Genomic DNA, 14,919 nt, shown 5'->3' with positions numbered 1-14,919 from the left:
ACAGAGCTGAGCTTCTAGTAGCCTTGCTGGAGTAGGGGACACCAAGGTAGACATACCACAGAAATCTCATTGCTAAGTCTGTTAGCCACTCAGTCGTGTCCGAATCTTTGTGACCCATGGACTGTAGCCCATCAGGCTCCTCTGGCCATAGAATTTTCCTGGCAAGAATACCCGAGTGGGTTGCCATTTCCTCCTCCAGGGGATCTTCCCAACCCAGGGACTGAACCTGTGTTTCCTGTATTGAAGGCAGATTCTTTACCTCATTGCTATATCTAAAGCAGGAAAAAAAAAAAATCATGAATAGAAAGTATCTAATAAAGTTGTGTGGAATTGCTGATCAGCAACAATCAAGGAAAAGGCATGAAACCTATGGCATTTGCTTTCATGGCAATCATCAATCCACAGCTCACTGCAAGCCACATAGAGATGAAAAGAATTCAAAAACAGGCACTTTCTTGCATTGGAGCCTGTAGTGCTTCAAAAATGTGTGCTGAGGACAGAGATGAGGGGCTGAATGAAATGCTAGCTGCCTCTGGTTGGGTCAAAGGACTTTTCATAGATAAGGTCCTTTGAAAAGCTTTCCTAATCTGGGTACCTTTCATTCCTGTGTGTAACAAACTCACTCAGATTATAAAGAGCTTTCTGAGAGAGCCTGATGGAGTTTCACCTGGTGACAAGCCAACTCCTAGAAAATATTTGCACTGATCAACTCATATCCCCAGATCCTTCTCCTGTTCTTCTATTTATTAGCAATTAAGTGAGCATCTGCATCCCAAATCGCAACTTAACTGAGAATCTGCATCCATCTTTTTAGAGTTGCAGATAATTTCACTTGAGCACAGATTTATCTTTGGGGGCAAAGCACACAGTTATCTTCTTAAACTAATGCATTTTACCAAAGCAGTTGCCTCTCCTCTACAGATTTTGATTTTGTGTTTGAGGCATGGGAGCTGTGGACCAATAAATCTTACCAAAGAGGGTTTTCCTTTCACATAATGCCTTTAAATTACATTTTATGTGTGTAGCAGTTGCTGTAAAGTATATATTGCAGAATGCAATGTTCCACGGTAGAGTCATCTCTGATCCTGCATCTTCAGGACACAGCTTTGTCTGGGACAAGAATGTAGACTTTACAGTATATTTGAATCTCTAAGCCAATACAACTTGTACAAATTGAGAGATTTCTAACTCAGGTAATTAATAGGTCTATCCCAGCCATGTAATAAAGGTAGTTACTAAGACTTGGAGTCAGATGCCAAGCACCAGGATGAACACTTCATTTACCAAGGTCATTGATCAGCTGTGAAGCTCCTAGGGCTAGGACCTTGGGCCCTGAAACAGTCTGAAGATTCAAGAAGATGGTTTTTGCACATGTCAGAAGATAACTGGGGCTTCCCTGGTGGCTCAGACAGTGAAGAATCTGCCTGCAGTGTGGGAGACTTGGGTTTGATTGTTGGGTTGGGAAGATTCCCTAGACAAGGAAATGGCAACCCACCCCAATATTCTTGTCTGGAGAATTCCATGGACAGAGGAACCTGGTAGGCTACAGTCCATGGGGTCGCAAAGAGTCAGACATGACTGAGCAACATACACTTACTTTCACTTCAAGCAGACAAAAGCTCAGAAGCTGGGGGAAATGTAGGCTGGAAGACTCAGTTGAGGATTGGGGTGGAGACAGGTCAGCGCAATGCTTCCAGTTAGAATCAGGTGAGCAAGCCACAGTGAATATATCAACAACAATCAACGCAGCCAGGAAATTAATGATCGAAGGAGACCAGGGATGGCTGTGAAGCCACATAAATGCACGCTCGCACTTTTCTGGAAGGAGAGTCCTTAACTTTCATACATCTTCTCCATTTAGTCCATGACCTCAAAAAGGTTACACATCACTGCAGTGGGGATACACAAATACTAATGGCAGAACAAGGAGGGAGTGGTCAGAAACTGAGGCCAACAATAACTGCAGAAGGTAAGATCAGAGAATCAGCTAACCAGAGCAAGGCACAGGGAATAGGAGTGGGATCATGGGAGAAACCCTGTGTTTAAGCCATGGCCTTTTGCACACTCTCTGCTCTGGTAGGGATCTTACATGGCTGCTGTGGGCTAGCAGGCAATGGGAGAACGTGAGTAAATAACAACATCTAAGTATCTCTGCAGAGAGAGGTGAGGTTTTGAGAGTTGTATTTACAGGGGAATACATGACAGAGGAAGTATAGCAGATAACACCGTGAAGCATAAATTAACCATGGCTTGAATCAATCCTCTCTGTTCATGGTCTAGCTTATGTCAACTTCATTGATTCAAAACATCCAAAGTCACATGCCTGAACTTACCATCACCACCACCACCAGGGCTTGACTCTCCACAGGTCTATCAGAATGTGTGAGACACAACAGCTCTCAGTCTTTGTTTACTGCACCCAGGGCAAGATCTCCAAAAGATGCGATGTCTTTATTTATATGTCATGAGAACCCACGGGAGAAACGGAATTGGGAGAGAAATGTACCTTGATGGCTTAGTTGTGAAATAAGTAACATGCTGGTAACAAAATGCATTTGGGTTGCAGCTGTCTGTTTCTGAGATGGGTTAAAAACTAGTGAATTGTTCATACTGTTTGTAAGGGAAGAAACTGGTAGCTAGTGTGGGTCAGAAAGAGGAGCTGGTACAAGGTGCAGGAGGTGGGGCTCCTCTTAATTTGAAGGGCAAGTGGCAGGTGGTGAAGGCTGCCTTTGAATAATTCCCACTTGCTCCTTTTATGGAAGGGAGGTCTTTCTTTCTCTGTCTCTTTCTCCAGTTTTTTGCCATTGTTGTTGTATTTCTTTGGTCAGCTCTCTTGCATTATCATTCTACCCACCACTTACTGAGTATGCTACCAGCTATGTTGAACTTTACTTAAGTAGGACTAAGGGGATATAGAAATCACAAAGTCTTTGAGGAAAAGGGCAGAATTATACCTCACTGTCTCCTCTGGATTAAATCTATTCACTAGATTTTTATTCAAACCTATCCCGACCTTTTTGGAAAATCCAATTTTTTAAAAAATGCTTTAGGGCCATTATTAGAAAGCATCCAAATGGAAACAGAAATGAGTGAGTGATAGGAGAGGAGAATGGCATTTAGATGAAAACAATAGAGGACTGTGCTGCGGTCATATCCGTCGTGTGTGTGTGTGTGTGTGTGTGTGTGTGTGTGTGTTTGCTAGAGAGAGAGAGACTCTTAAAAATTTTGTTCTGAGAAATAGCAAAATCCATGCTTTTGTATGTGAAAAACCTGCTTTATCACTTAATGCTAATGAAACATTATCAGGAGGAGGTCATTGCATAATTGGAGATTATAGCACAATGGATGCATACGGGATGTGATAGTGAGGCCCCAGGTAGCTTCATCACAGGAAGAGTATGATAATCCCCACAGGCCTCATGCCAGAATCTGGGGGCTGTAATGAAATGGAAAGTCTCAGGGAACTGGACAAGTGCCTCTGCCATCTTCTGCCCTAGAACTGCCTGACAGTTTAGGCCCTGGCACCAACCAGTCTGTGTAGGTAACAGTGGACAGGAAAGAGAACATTGCTTCTATTAAATCATTTACTTTTAAAATGCCCTGCCTTCAAACTTCTGGATTTAAAAAAAGAACTCAATAAATTACCAAAATGATGACAGAAAAAAAAAAAAAAACTTCTTTCTCTTCTAACCATAACAAAATAAACCAGCAAGATACACAAAGGCAGTTTGTTGGTCAGTTGAGTGATCAGTCCGTGCAAAGCCAACATAATTTTAGAGTCTTAAATACTGAATTTAGAAAGCATAGGTGGTCTGCTCCTGCAAAATGTTCTGTGTTAACATTCTCTTGGACTTTGTGCTTTCCGCATTGCAATGCTAAGAGCTGCCGTTTATTGACGGCCTCTCGCAAGCCAGAACTGTGATCAGCATTTTGTATATGTTATTTGTAATCGTTACAATAGCCCCACGAGTTTGAGGAAACTTGGGGAGATAGTGAAGGACAGGGAAGCCTGGCATGCTGCAGTCCATGAGGTTGCAAAGAATGGGACATGACTTAGGAGCGGACGAGAGCAATAGCCCCACAGGAGAGATAATGTTATCTGCATATTACAAGGAGAAATTGAGGACATTGAGGAAGGTTAAGCTACATGTCCTTACACATGGCTAGTAAGTGGTAGGACCTGCATTAGAACCTGTTTCTAAACCTCCTGGGTTGCCCCCTCTCTCCCTGACCACCCCAAGTAAACTGCAGGCAAATTTGTGCATCGCTAAAAGGTTAGTTTTATGTGGTGATTCCAATAGGTAAGTTCTTCCCTTAAGTAATCTTTACAGGTGAAGTGAGATCTTTAAAGCATCTGTATATTTCTTTAATTCTTTCTTTGTATGTCTACTTAATAGCAAACCAGCAAAAAAAAAAAAAGCCCAAAGGGATATTGAAACTGAAGAACTTACACAGTCAACTGTTCTCCAGTCCTTCCCAAAGGCTTAAGAAAATGTTTGTGTTTGAAGGGTAGATGTTTTGCCTGTTATCTGGCAGGAAGTAGCATATCTGTCCTTGGCTGCTACTAAATTTTCTGGATAATCAAAACATTATTTTTCTATCAGAATGGAATGTCATACCAAATGGAGACTCTTCTGGGTGCAAAATGAAGGAAGCCGACCTACCAAGGCAAACGTGAAAACAGGTGTCATCCAGAAACATGAGCCTTGATGAGTTCTCTTTGAACACATGACTTGTGCTTTAAAACACACAAGAATTGGGGCAGTGGTTTCTTGTGACCTAAGCACACAGAAAAAGGTAGACCTGATCCTTTTGCAGACCCAAGAGTTTCCCAATAGAATCTTGTACCTTTGGCTTCAGAGGTGGTTCAACAAAATTCAATACATTTATTAATGAGAAATTAATTATACTCAGATGCATTTCATGCCAAACAGTGATTCCTTCTCCACTGACAACTGTTATCAAATTATCTGCCTGAGGCTACCAAATCCAGGAGAAGTACTGACTTCTTGTGAAGAAAATGATTGTCTTCCTTCTTTATTGCTGCTTAAGTTCCCTTTCCTGCATCAGAATTTGAATCAGCATGTCCTTCCTTTTTGCCTAGTTTAATGAAAATTAAGTTGTTAGAGTTACCTTCCTCTTGAGACTCTCAAGTAAGATATAATGCAATGCCATGAATAAACTGATTAGGTTGGTTTAGATGAAGTGTAGAAATGTCAGTCAGTTCAGTCACTCAGTCGTGTCTGACTCTTTGTGACCCCATGGACTGCAGCATGCAAGGCCTCCCTGTCCATCACCAACTCCCAGAGCTTACTCAAACTCATGTCAATTGAGTCAGTGATGCCATCCAACCATGTCATCCTCCGTCATCCCCTCCTCCTCCCACCTTCAATCTTTACCAGCACCAGGGTCTTTTCAAATGAGTCAGTTCTTCGCATTAGGGGGCCAAAGTTTTGGAGCTTCAGCTTCAGCTTCAGTCCTTTATTTCCTTTAGAATTTCCTGGTTTGATCTCCTTGCAGTCCAAGGGACACTCAAGAGTCTTCTCCAACACCCAGTTCAAAATCATCAATTCTTCAGTGCTCAGCTTTCTTTAGAGTCCAACTCTCACATCCATACATGTCTACTGGAAAAACCATAGCTTTGACTAGACTGACGTTTGTTGGCAAAGTAACATCTCTGCTTTTTAATGTGCTGTCTAGGTTGGTCATAGGTTTTCTTCCAAGGAGCAAGCATCTTTTAATTTCATGGCTGCAGTTACCATCTGCAGTGAATTTGGAGCCCAAGAAAATAAAGTCTGTCACTGGTTCCATTGTTTCTCCATCTTATTTGCCATGAAGTGATGGGACCAGGTGCCATGATCTTAGTTTTCTGAATGTTGAGCTTTAAGCCAACTTTTTCACTCTCTTCTTTCACTTTCATCAAGAGGCTCTTTAGTTCCTCTTCACTTTCTGCCATAAGGGTGGTGTCATCTGCATATCTGAGGTTATTGATATTTCTCCCAGCAATGTTAATTCCAGCTTGTGCTTCTTCCAGCCCAGCATTTCACATGATGTACTCTGCATATAAGTTAAATAAGCAGAGTGACAATATATAGCTTTGATGTACTCCTTTTCCTATTTGGAATCAGTCTGTTGTTCCATGTCTAGTTCTAACTCTTGCTTCTTGACCTGCATACAAATTTCTCTGGAGGCAGGTCAGGTGGTCTGGTATTCCCATCTATTTCAGAATTTTCCACAGTTTATTGTGATCCACACAGTCAAAGGCTTTGGCATAGTCAATAAAGCAGGAATATATGTTTTTCTGGAACTCTCTTGCTTTTTTGATGATCCAATGGATGTTGGCAATTTGATCTCTGGTTCCTGTGCCTTTTCTAAAACCAGCTTGAACATCTGGACATTCACGGTTCACATATTGCTGAAACCTAGCTTGGAGAATTTTAAGCATTACTTTATAGCATGTGACATGAGTGCAATTGTATGGTAGTTTGAGAATGCTTTGGAATTGCTGTTCTTTGGAATTGGAATGAAAACTGACCTTTTCCAGTCCTGTGGCCACTGCTGAGTTTTCCAAATTTGTTGGCATATTGAGTGTACCACTTTCACAGCATTATCTTTTAGGATTTGAAATAGCTAAACTGGAATTCCATCACCTCCACTAGCTGTTTCTGATGATGCTTCCTAAGGCCCACTTGACTTCGCATTCCAGGATGTCTGGCTCTAGGTGAGTGATCATACCATCATGATTATCTGGGTCATGAAGATCTTTTTTGTATAGTTTTTCTGTGTATTCTTGCCACCTCTTCTTAATATCTTCTGCTTCTGTTAGGTCTGTACCATTTCTGTCCTTTATTGTACCCATCTTTTCATGAAATGTCCCCCTGGTATCTCTAATATTCTTGAAGCGATCTCTAGTCTTTCCCATTGTATTGTTTTCCTCTATTTCTTTGCATTGATCACTGAGGAATGCTTTCTTATCTTTCCTTGCTATTCTTTGGAACTCTGCATTCAAATGGGTATATTTTTCCTTTTCTCCTTTGCTTTTTGCTTCTCTTGTTTTCACAGCTATTTGTAAGGCATCCTCACACAGCCATTTTGCCTTTCTTTTTCTTGGGGATGGTCTTGATCACTTGTCTCCTGTATAATGTCACGAACCTCCCTCCATAGTTCTTCAGGCACTCTGTCTATCAGATCTAATCCCTTGAATCTACTTGTTACTTCCACTGTATAATCGTAAGGGATTTGATTTAGGTCATACCTGAATGGTCTAGTGGTTTTCCTTACTTTCTTCAATTTAAGTCTGAATTTGGCAGTAAGAGTTTCATGATCTGAGCCACAGTCAGCTTCCAGTCTTATTTTTGCTGACTGTATAGAGCTTCTTCATCTTTGACTGCAAAGAATATAATCAATCTGATTTCGGTATTGACATTTGGTGATGTCCATGTGTAGAGTCTTCTCTTGTGTTGTTGGAAGATGTGTTTGCTATGACCAGTGTGTTCTCTTTGCCAAACTTTACTAGCCTTTGCCCTGCTTAATTCTATACCCCAAGGCCAAATTTGCCTGTTACTTCAGGTATCTCTTGACTTCCTACTTTTGCATTCCAGTCCCCTATAATGAAAAGGGCATCTTTTTTTGGGGGGGGTGGGGTGGGGTGTTAGTTCTATAAGGTCTTATAGGTCTTTATAGAACTGTTCAACTTCGGCTTCTTCAGCATTACTGGTCAGGGAATAGACTTGGATTACTGTGATATTGAATGGTTTGCCTTGGAAATGAGCAGAGATCATTTTGTCATTTTTGAGATTGCATCCAAGTACTGCATTTCAGACTCTTTTGTTGATTATGATGGCTACTTCCTTTCTTCTAAGGGATTCTTGCCCACAGTCGTAGATATAATGGTCATCTGAGTTAAATCCACCCATTCCTGTCCATTTTAGTTTGCTGATTCCTAAAACATCAGTGTTCACTCTTGCCACCTCCCGTTTGATCACTTCCAATTTATCTTGATTCAGGGAGTGGTGCTGCAACTCTGTGGCACTGGAGCGGTGGCTGCGTGGCGCTGGAGGTGCTGTGAGGAGATACCCCACATCCAAGGGCAGAGAAGCCCCAGCAAGATGGTGGGAGGGGTGAAATCAGGGCCCAGAGACTCCACAGAGACTGAGACAACTGTGTTTGAGTGTCTCCTGAAGAGGTATGGGTCAGCAGTGGACTGCTACAGGGTCAGGGGCTCTGGGTGCAGTTGACCTGGGTATGGCATAAGCCCTCTTGGAGGAGGTTGCCATTAACCCCACCACAGAGCTGCCAGAACTTACACAGGACTGGGGAAACCGACTCTGGAGAGCAGAGACAGGACCTTGTGTGCATCAGCACCCTGGAGAAAGGAGCAGTGACTCCACAAGAGACTGACCCTGACTTGCCCATGAGTGTCCAGGAGTCTCCAGTGGAGGCGTGGGTCAGTGGTGGCCTGCTGCAGGGTTGGGGGCACTGAGTGTGGCAGTGTGTGCATGCGACCTTTTGAAGGAGGTCGCCATTATCTTCATTACCTCCACCATAGTTTGGCCTCAGGTCAAATAACAGGGAGGGAACACAGCCCCACCCATTGACAGAAAATTGGATTAAAGATTTACTGAGCATGCTCGGGCTTCCCTGGTAGCTCAGGGATTAAAGAGTCCACCTGCAATGCAGGAGACCTGGGTTAGAGAATAGGATCCAGTTTCCCTCTCAGTCAGTCTCTCCCATCAGGAAGCTTCCATAAGCCTCTCATCCTTCTCCATCAGAGGGCAGACAGACTGAAAACCACCATCACAGGAAACTAACCAATCTGATTACATGGACCACAGCCTTGTCTAATTCAGTGAAACTATGAGCCATGCTGTGTAGGGACACCCAAGATGGACAGGTCATGGTGGAGAGTTCTGACAAAACGTGGTCCACTGGAGAAGGGAATGGCAAACCACTTCTGTATTCTTGCCTTGAGAACCCCATGAACAGTATGAGAACCCCCAAAAGATAGGACACTGAAAGATGAATTCCCCAGGTCGGTAGGTGCCCAATATGCTACTCGAGATCAGTGGAGAAATAACTTCAGAAAGAATGAAGAGATGGAGCCAAAGCAAAAACAACACCCAGTTGTGGATGTAGAAATAAGAGGGGGATGTAAATCATAAGCACTAAAGATTTTTCTGGAAAGACTCTATCCAATCATTTTCTAATCCCAAATTCTGGCTTTTTTTGTGTAACAGTTGCTTGGTTGACTTGAACAGGAAACAAAGTTGGCAGCAGAGAGGAGAGAGATGGACATACTGCTTGCTGCTCAGTGGATTCTAATATGCTTCCTTGTCTTCTAATAAAAATGAAACAATCCCTTGTGACTGGGCTTAAAGGGGGAAATGTTTTTGTTTTGCAATCATTTCCAGGAATAGGATGAGATGGAGCCTTTTTCCAATATGTTTCCGATAGCCCAGGGCAAAAAACTTTCTCCTTGGGCTTCTCTGCTTCTTCTGAGTATTGGGGGAAAACAAACCATTGCACAACATAGTTTAACCAAGTTTAGATGAAATATAATTTTGGTAGTGAAATATACACTCTAAAACTTTAGGGCCCAACAGCCAAAAAATATATGGAATAACTTTTCTTTAAGGGATTTGAACACTATGAGAGATAAAGCAGATAATATAAGCTGTATTCTCTTTTCAACACACACACACTCAGAGACATAAGTAACCACACACTCCTGCCCACCCATCCTACTTGCACACCTGAAACATCTCATCAGATGTTAGAGTTTTTTGGAGTAAAGGATTTTGTTTTTGAAGGATGTTTGTGCTGTGCTCAAAGCTCCTTTATCTGTAGTTTTAGAGACCTCAGCTTTTGAGGTTTTATTATTTCCATAAATTACCCACAGTTGGTATCACTCTTCTCTTTGCTTATAGTTAAGTGCTTCCTGTTGAATTATCTGATTGCGTCCATCAAGAACACGGTCTATGTTCTTGATCACTAAATGATGTGACATCACGCTTAGGGAATATGAAAAACTCATTCAAAACTCAGCACACAGATGCTCCTCCATAATAAACAGAGTCTTGAACATATGTCGAGGCATATCTTTCTTTGTTAGCTTCCTCTTCACTCTCCTTCTTAATGCTTAGCAAATAGAAATTGCCAGAAAATTAAGCACGGGCCTATGAAAGATGTTATTAATTTCAGAACTGAGTTGAAAGAAAACCAAACTTAAACTATTTTATACTTATTGGCTGAGATGAGAGCACATTGGTTCCTACAGTCCCCAATTTAGAGATTCCTCAACCCTTTAAAGGAGGTGTGGTGCTAAAAGCAGCAGAAAACTGCTTCAATTAACTCTAATCATCACCATCATTAAGCAATTCTATTTAGAGTGCCATATTAGATACCAGGGAGTCAAAAACAAATAACAAGCACTGCTCTCCCTAGAACCCCGGCATTGAGAGCTAATAGCAAATGGTTTAACTCAGGGGCCACAGATAAAAGGCTCCATTCTTGCTTAACAATTCCCTGAATGCTCCAGTTCCCTGGTAAATTTATTTTGCACACACTCTTACACTTTTTTTTTTTTTTTTTTAATGGTAATGTTAGCAGGAAAAATCCACTCCATTGTAAGGGGCACATTATTCTGAGAGCATAGATTTCCTCACAAATACCAGCATCACTTCCACTGCTCTGTAATAAGTGACTGCAGCTGTTGCCATGGTGATTTTCATTTTTAAAAATACTGTATCCACACAAAGACAGGCAACACAGCTGTTTCCAAGAGGCATCCTAAAACACGCCCAGATGGAATGATGCTACTGCCTTTCACCAGAATGAGAGGGACATGTGTACAAGTCCAAGCAGAACTAAAGATGGGGCTGTGGCTCTGACCCCATAAGGGTTCATTGGAGGGTGACTTAGAGCTGTGCGAGTTCAACTTACCCCCAGTTTTCCCAGGTAGATACTTAGTACCAGGTGATTGTTATTAAAATAATTTTCTACAGTAGCTGCCTTAAAAAAGAGATCCTCATCCCCCAAATCTCCATGCTACTCCCAGAACATTCCAGAAGCAAGCTCTACTGACAGCACTCGCTCAGGACTTACTTATCTGAAGTTCCATAGACCACACCTATGTGTTATTAAAATGCTGCAAGGGAGTCAATGCAATGTATTTTAAATCATTCCCCAATTTCCATCTGGGGAGACAGCGCAGCCTGTTGCTGTCCTGGTCTTTCAAAAGGGAAAAAAGTTTGGTTTTCTCTGTGTGGGGTGCAGTAGGCATCAATGAAGACAAATATAAAAAACAATTGATACCTGGGGAGTTGCCGTATTCTTTAACAATGCCATTATGGTTCTTAAGGGGCAGGACACTTTTGTTGTTTTGCTGCCTTGACTTGCATGGCAAACCAGAGGCTGAAAATGATGGGCTGTGCTTAGTCACTCCGTCATGTCTGACTCTTTGTGGTGTCATGGACAGTAGCCCATCAGACTCCTTTGTCCATGGGGATTCTCCAGGGAAGAATACTGGAGTGAGTTGCCATTTCCTCCTCCATGGGATCTTCCCAACCCAGAGATTGAACCCAGTTCTTCCACACTGCAGGCTGATTCTTTATTGACTGAGCCACTGGAGAATGATGTGAGTAGCTTCAATATGTTGGTGGCCTCGGGACTTCCCTGGTTCCAGTGGTTAAGAATCCTCCTTGCAATGCAAAAGATGTAGGTGTGATCCCAGGTCAGGTTAACTAAGATCCCACATGCCCCTGAACAACTAAGCCTGCGTGCCCCAACTACTGAGCCAATGAGCCGTAACTAGAGAGTCTATGCATTGCAACAAAAGATCCTGAAGGATGCCACTAAGATCCAACACAGCCGAATAAATAAATACATTTAAAAAATGTTGGCAGCCTCAATCCCCCAGAAGGATGCCACTAAGATCCAAAACAGCCGAATAAATAAATACATTTAAAAAATGTTGGCAGCCTCAATCCCCCATTCTAAACAAAATTCGAACTAATTCTCCCTTTGTAAACCTGAAGGGACAGTTCTTGCTGTCACACAAGACAGGAGTGGGATTGAGCAGCAAAGTGGGAAAAGAAAGTCTACCATATGCCTCACGGGAAAAGGGTTTGAAAAGAAATTATATTCCCAGTCTCATACTATGATTTATCTCGTAAAAACATAGCTATGTTTCTGGAATTCTCTGTATTTCATCAAACAATCAGTTATAGCTATTTTGTTATTATTAAGCTCATTGAATTATAAGTATATATTATATGGTATAAGTCACCAAATGCCCAGAATCTAATAATAAAAGGATTTTACTTGGAAAGCACAAGTGGTCTTTTTATTCTGTGAGGAGAGCCTTTATTTGCAAAGAAATAATGGCTGTGCTTAACATCTGAGTAATCAGCAATCTTTGTGGTGGTAGTGGTTATTAAACATAAGGTTGAGATGTGACCCACAAATAATCCACGGGAAGCTGTGGGGCTTTATGAGCTAAACAATTGCCTGTGTTTGGTCCTGACTTGGCACTGACACTCTCTGTGACCTAGCAAAATACCACTTCTTTCCTTTGTGCTATTGCAATGCAAATGATGCTGAGGCTGACCACAGACTAGGCTTGGAGGCAAAAGGAATCCACGTTACTTCACAGTGCCATGAAATATTCAATGTCATCCATAATAAAATATATAATAAAATGAAAATAAAACAAACTCCTGTGGTTCCTTGAGACCTGTAAGAAATCAAAATATTTCATTTGTCTTCTCATCATGTTGCAAATTAGGAAATCAGTGGTTCTCTTCATTCTTTTCTTTTTTAAAAAAACTCAGAAATCAAAGGAAATATAGAGAATGAAGTCACTCATCCAGAGTTTAGCAAGTAATCAATAATTGTTCCAACTATGGTTTTCTTGGCTTCTTACCTATATCCCTAGTGCTGCCTGCAGATATTCTGCTGCTCTGAAAAGTAACTAAAACAGAGAAGTTTCCTCTAGACAGATTAGAATTCTTTAAGCATGCAAAAAATAAACAAAAGTAGAACTTATTAATTTATCAGATTTAAATATTAACATTGGTAAGTCAATCCTTAACACTAATAAATGTTATTAACTTTTTAATATTAATGAGGTACAGAGGTTGGTGACATTCTTGTTCCTCAGTGGATTTGAGAGGACTGTCCCAAAACTCAACTCTCAGTAAATCAGAAAAACTGATCAGTATGAAATCACTCAAGTTGACCAGCAACCATGGATAAGGAAAGAATCGGGAAATTATTTCATAGTCATTGTGAGGAGCTAAGGTAATGAAATATGGGTGATACAGAATGTTAAATAGACCAGAAGGGTGAAATATATATATATATATATTTTTTTTTTTAACAAATGCTTTCAAATACTTCAAACCGTCTTTTTTCACTGTGCTCAGGGCTGAGAGAAGAGACCTACTGGGCTGTGTCTCTAGCTCTTGGCAGGGCTTGCTGAAGATCAGAAAACAGTAAGGGGAGGAAGCTCTGTATGATTTATTTTAACTGGGTGTAAGAAAGTGACGATTGGAGATGTAAGTGGAAATGATGCCAGTGTATTTAACCACACATTTAATTTCCCTTAGACCTGGGGAAGCTAGAGGCAGACAGTCTATCTTTCAAAATTTCTTCTCTTTAATTAAATTCCAATATGATTATTTCTATTGGTTTTCATGCTTATTCATTCAGCGAGTATTTGCCGAGTGCCTACTAAGTGCCTGGCACTATTGTAGATGATGGTGATATGTTGGTCAATATAAGTGAGGGGGGGTGCATGGGGAGGCAAAGAGACAATAAATATGAAAACCAACAATCAGTCATTTGAGATGGGAAATGATCTGTTACCCTCCCCAAACAGATTTGAAATAATTCAAAATTTAAAATTATAAAGTGACTTCAGAGACAATACCTTATCAGAGTTTCTTCATATTCCAATGAAATGTTTTGTCACGAAAGCTCTATTTTATAGATTTAGGGGTTGAAATTAAGCAAAGTTAAGTGACTCAGCTGAATTCTTTTAAACAGTGACTATTGCTGGGGAAGGGGATGAGGGTGGGAGGTCGGGACAAGGATAGGTTGGAAGCCTGGGATTGACATGTACCCATCGCTATATTAAAAAGAGATTACCAACAAGGATCTCAGTATTTTGAAGTAACCTAAATGGGAAAATGACAAACCTAGACAGTGTATTAAAAAGCAGAGACATCACTTTGCCTGAAAAAGTCCCTAGAGTTAAAGCTATGGTTTTTTCAGTAGTCATGTACGAATGTGAGAGTCGGACCATAAAGAAGGCTGAGTGCTGAAGAATTGATGCTTTTGAATTGTGGTGCTGGAGAAGACTCTTGAGAGTCCCTAGGACTGCAAGGAGATCAAACCAGTAAATCCTAAAGGAAATCAAGGACTGACGCTGAAGCTGAAGCTCCAAAACTTTGGCCACCTGATGCGAAAGGCCAACTCTTTGGAAAAGACCCTGATCCTGGGAAAAATTGAAGGCAAAAGGAGAAGAGGGTGACAGAGGACAAGATGGTTTGATGGCATCACTGACTCAATGGACATGAGCTTGAGCGAGCTCAGGGAGATGGTGAAGGAGAGGGAAGGATGGTGTGATGTAGTCCATGAGGTTGCAAAGAGGCAGACACGACTTAGGGACTAAACAACAACAAATGGGGAAAGAATTGAAAAAGAACAGATACACGTGTGTATAGCTGAATCACTTTGCTGTAAACCTAAAACTAACACAACTCTGTTAGTCAACTATGCCCCAGTATAAAGAAAAGTTTTAAATAAATAAATACAATGATCAAACAACAGACAAACAAAAAGAGTGAACAGGGAAGCCAGGGTCTAAATTCAGAACCTCTTCTTAATAGCCTATGTAGCTCAGCTGGTAGAGCATCA

At 41.3% G+C, this 14,919-nt stretch overlaps 1 protein-coding gene and 1 long non-coding RNA gene across 2 annotated transcripts in view; one reads left to right on the top strand and one right to left on the bottom strand.

Annotated features, from left to right (window-relative positions):
- Positions 1-14,919, bottom strand: part of SLC9A9 (solute carrier family 9 member A9) — a 647,485-nt gene that overhangs the window by 346,962 nt on the left and 285,604 nt on the right. The window lies entirely within an intron of this gene.
- On the top strand, positions 1,878-10,679 carry LOC129644082 (uncharacterized). The gene is made up of 3 exons (XR_008710734.1): positions 1,878-1,969; positions 8,007-8,185; positions 9,237-10,679. It is a non-coding gene; the product is annotated as an uncharacterized LOC129644082 (long non-coding RNA).

The sequence above is a fragment of the Bubalus kerabau genome, chromosome 2 (genome assembly GCF_029407905.1).
Source record: "Bubalus kerabau isolate K-KA32 ecotype Philippines breed swamp buffalo chromosome 2, PCC_UOA_SB_1v2, whole genome shotgun sequence".
Lineage (NCBI taxonomy): Eukaryota > Metazoa > Chordata > Mammalia > Artiodactyla > Bovidae > Bubalus > Bubalus kerabau.
This window is presented reverse-complemented; position numbering and strand designations above follow the sequence as displayed.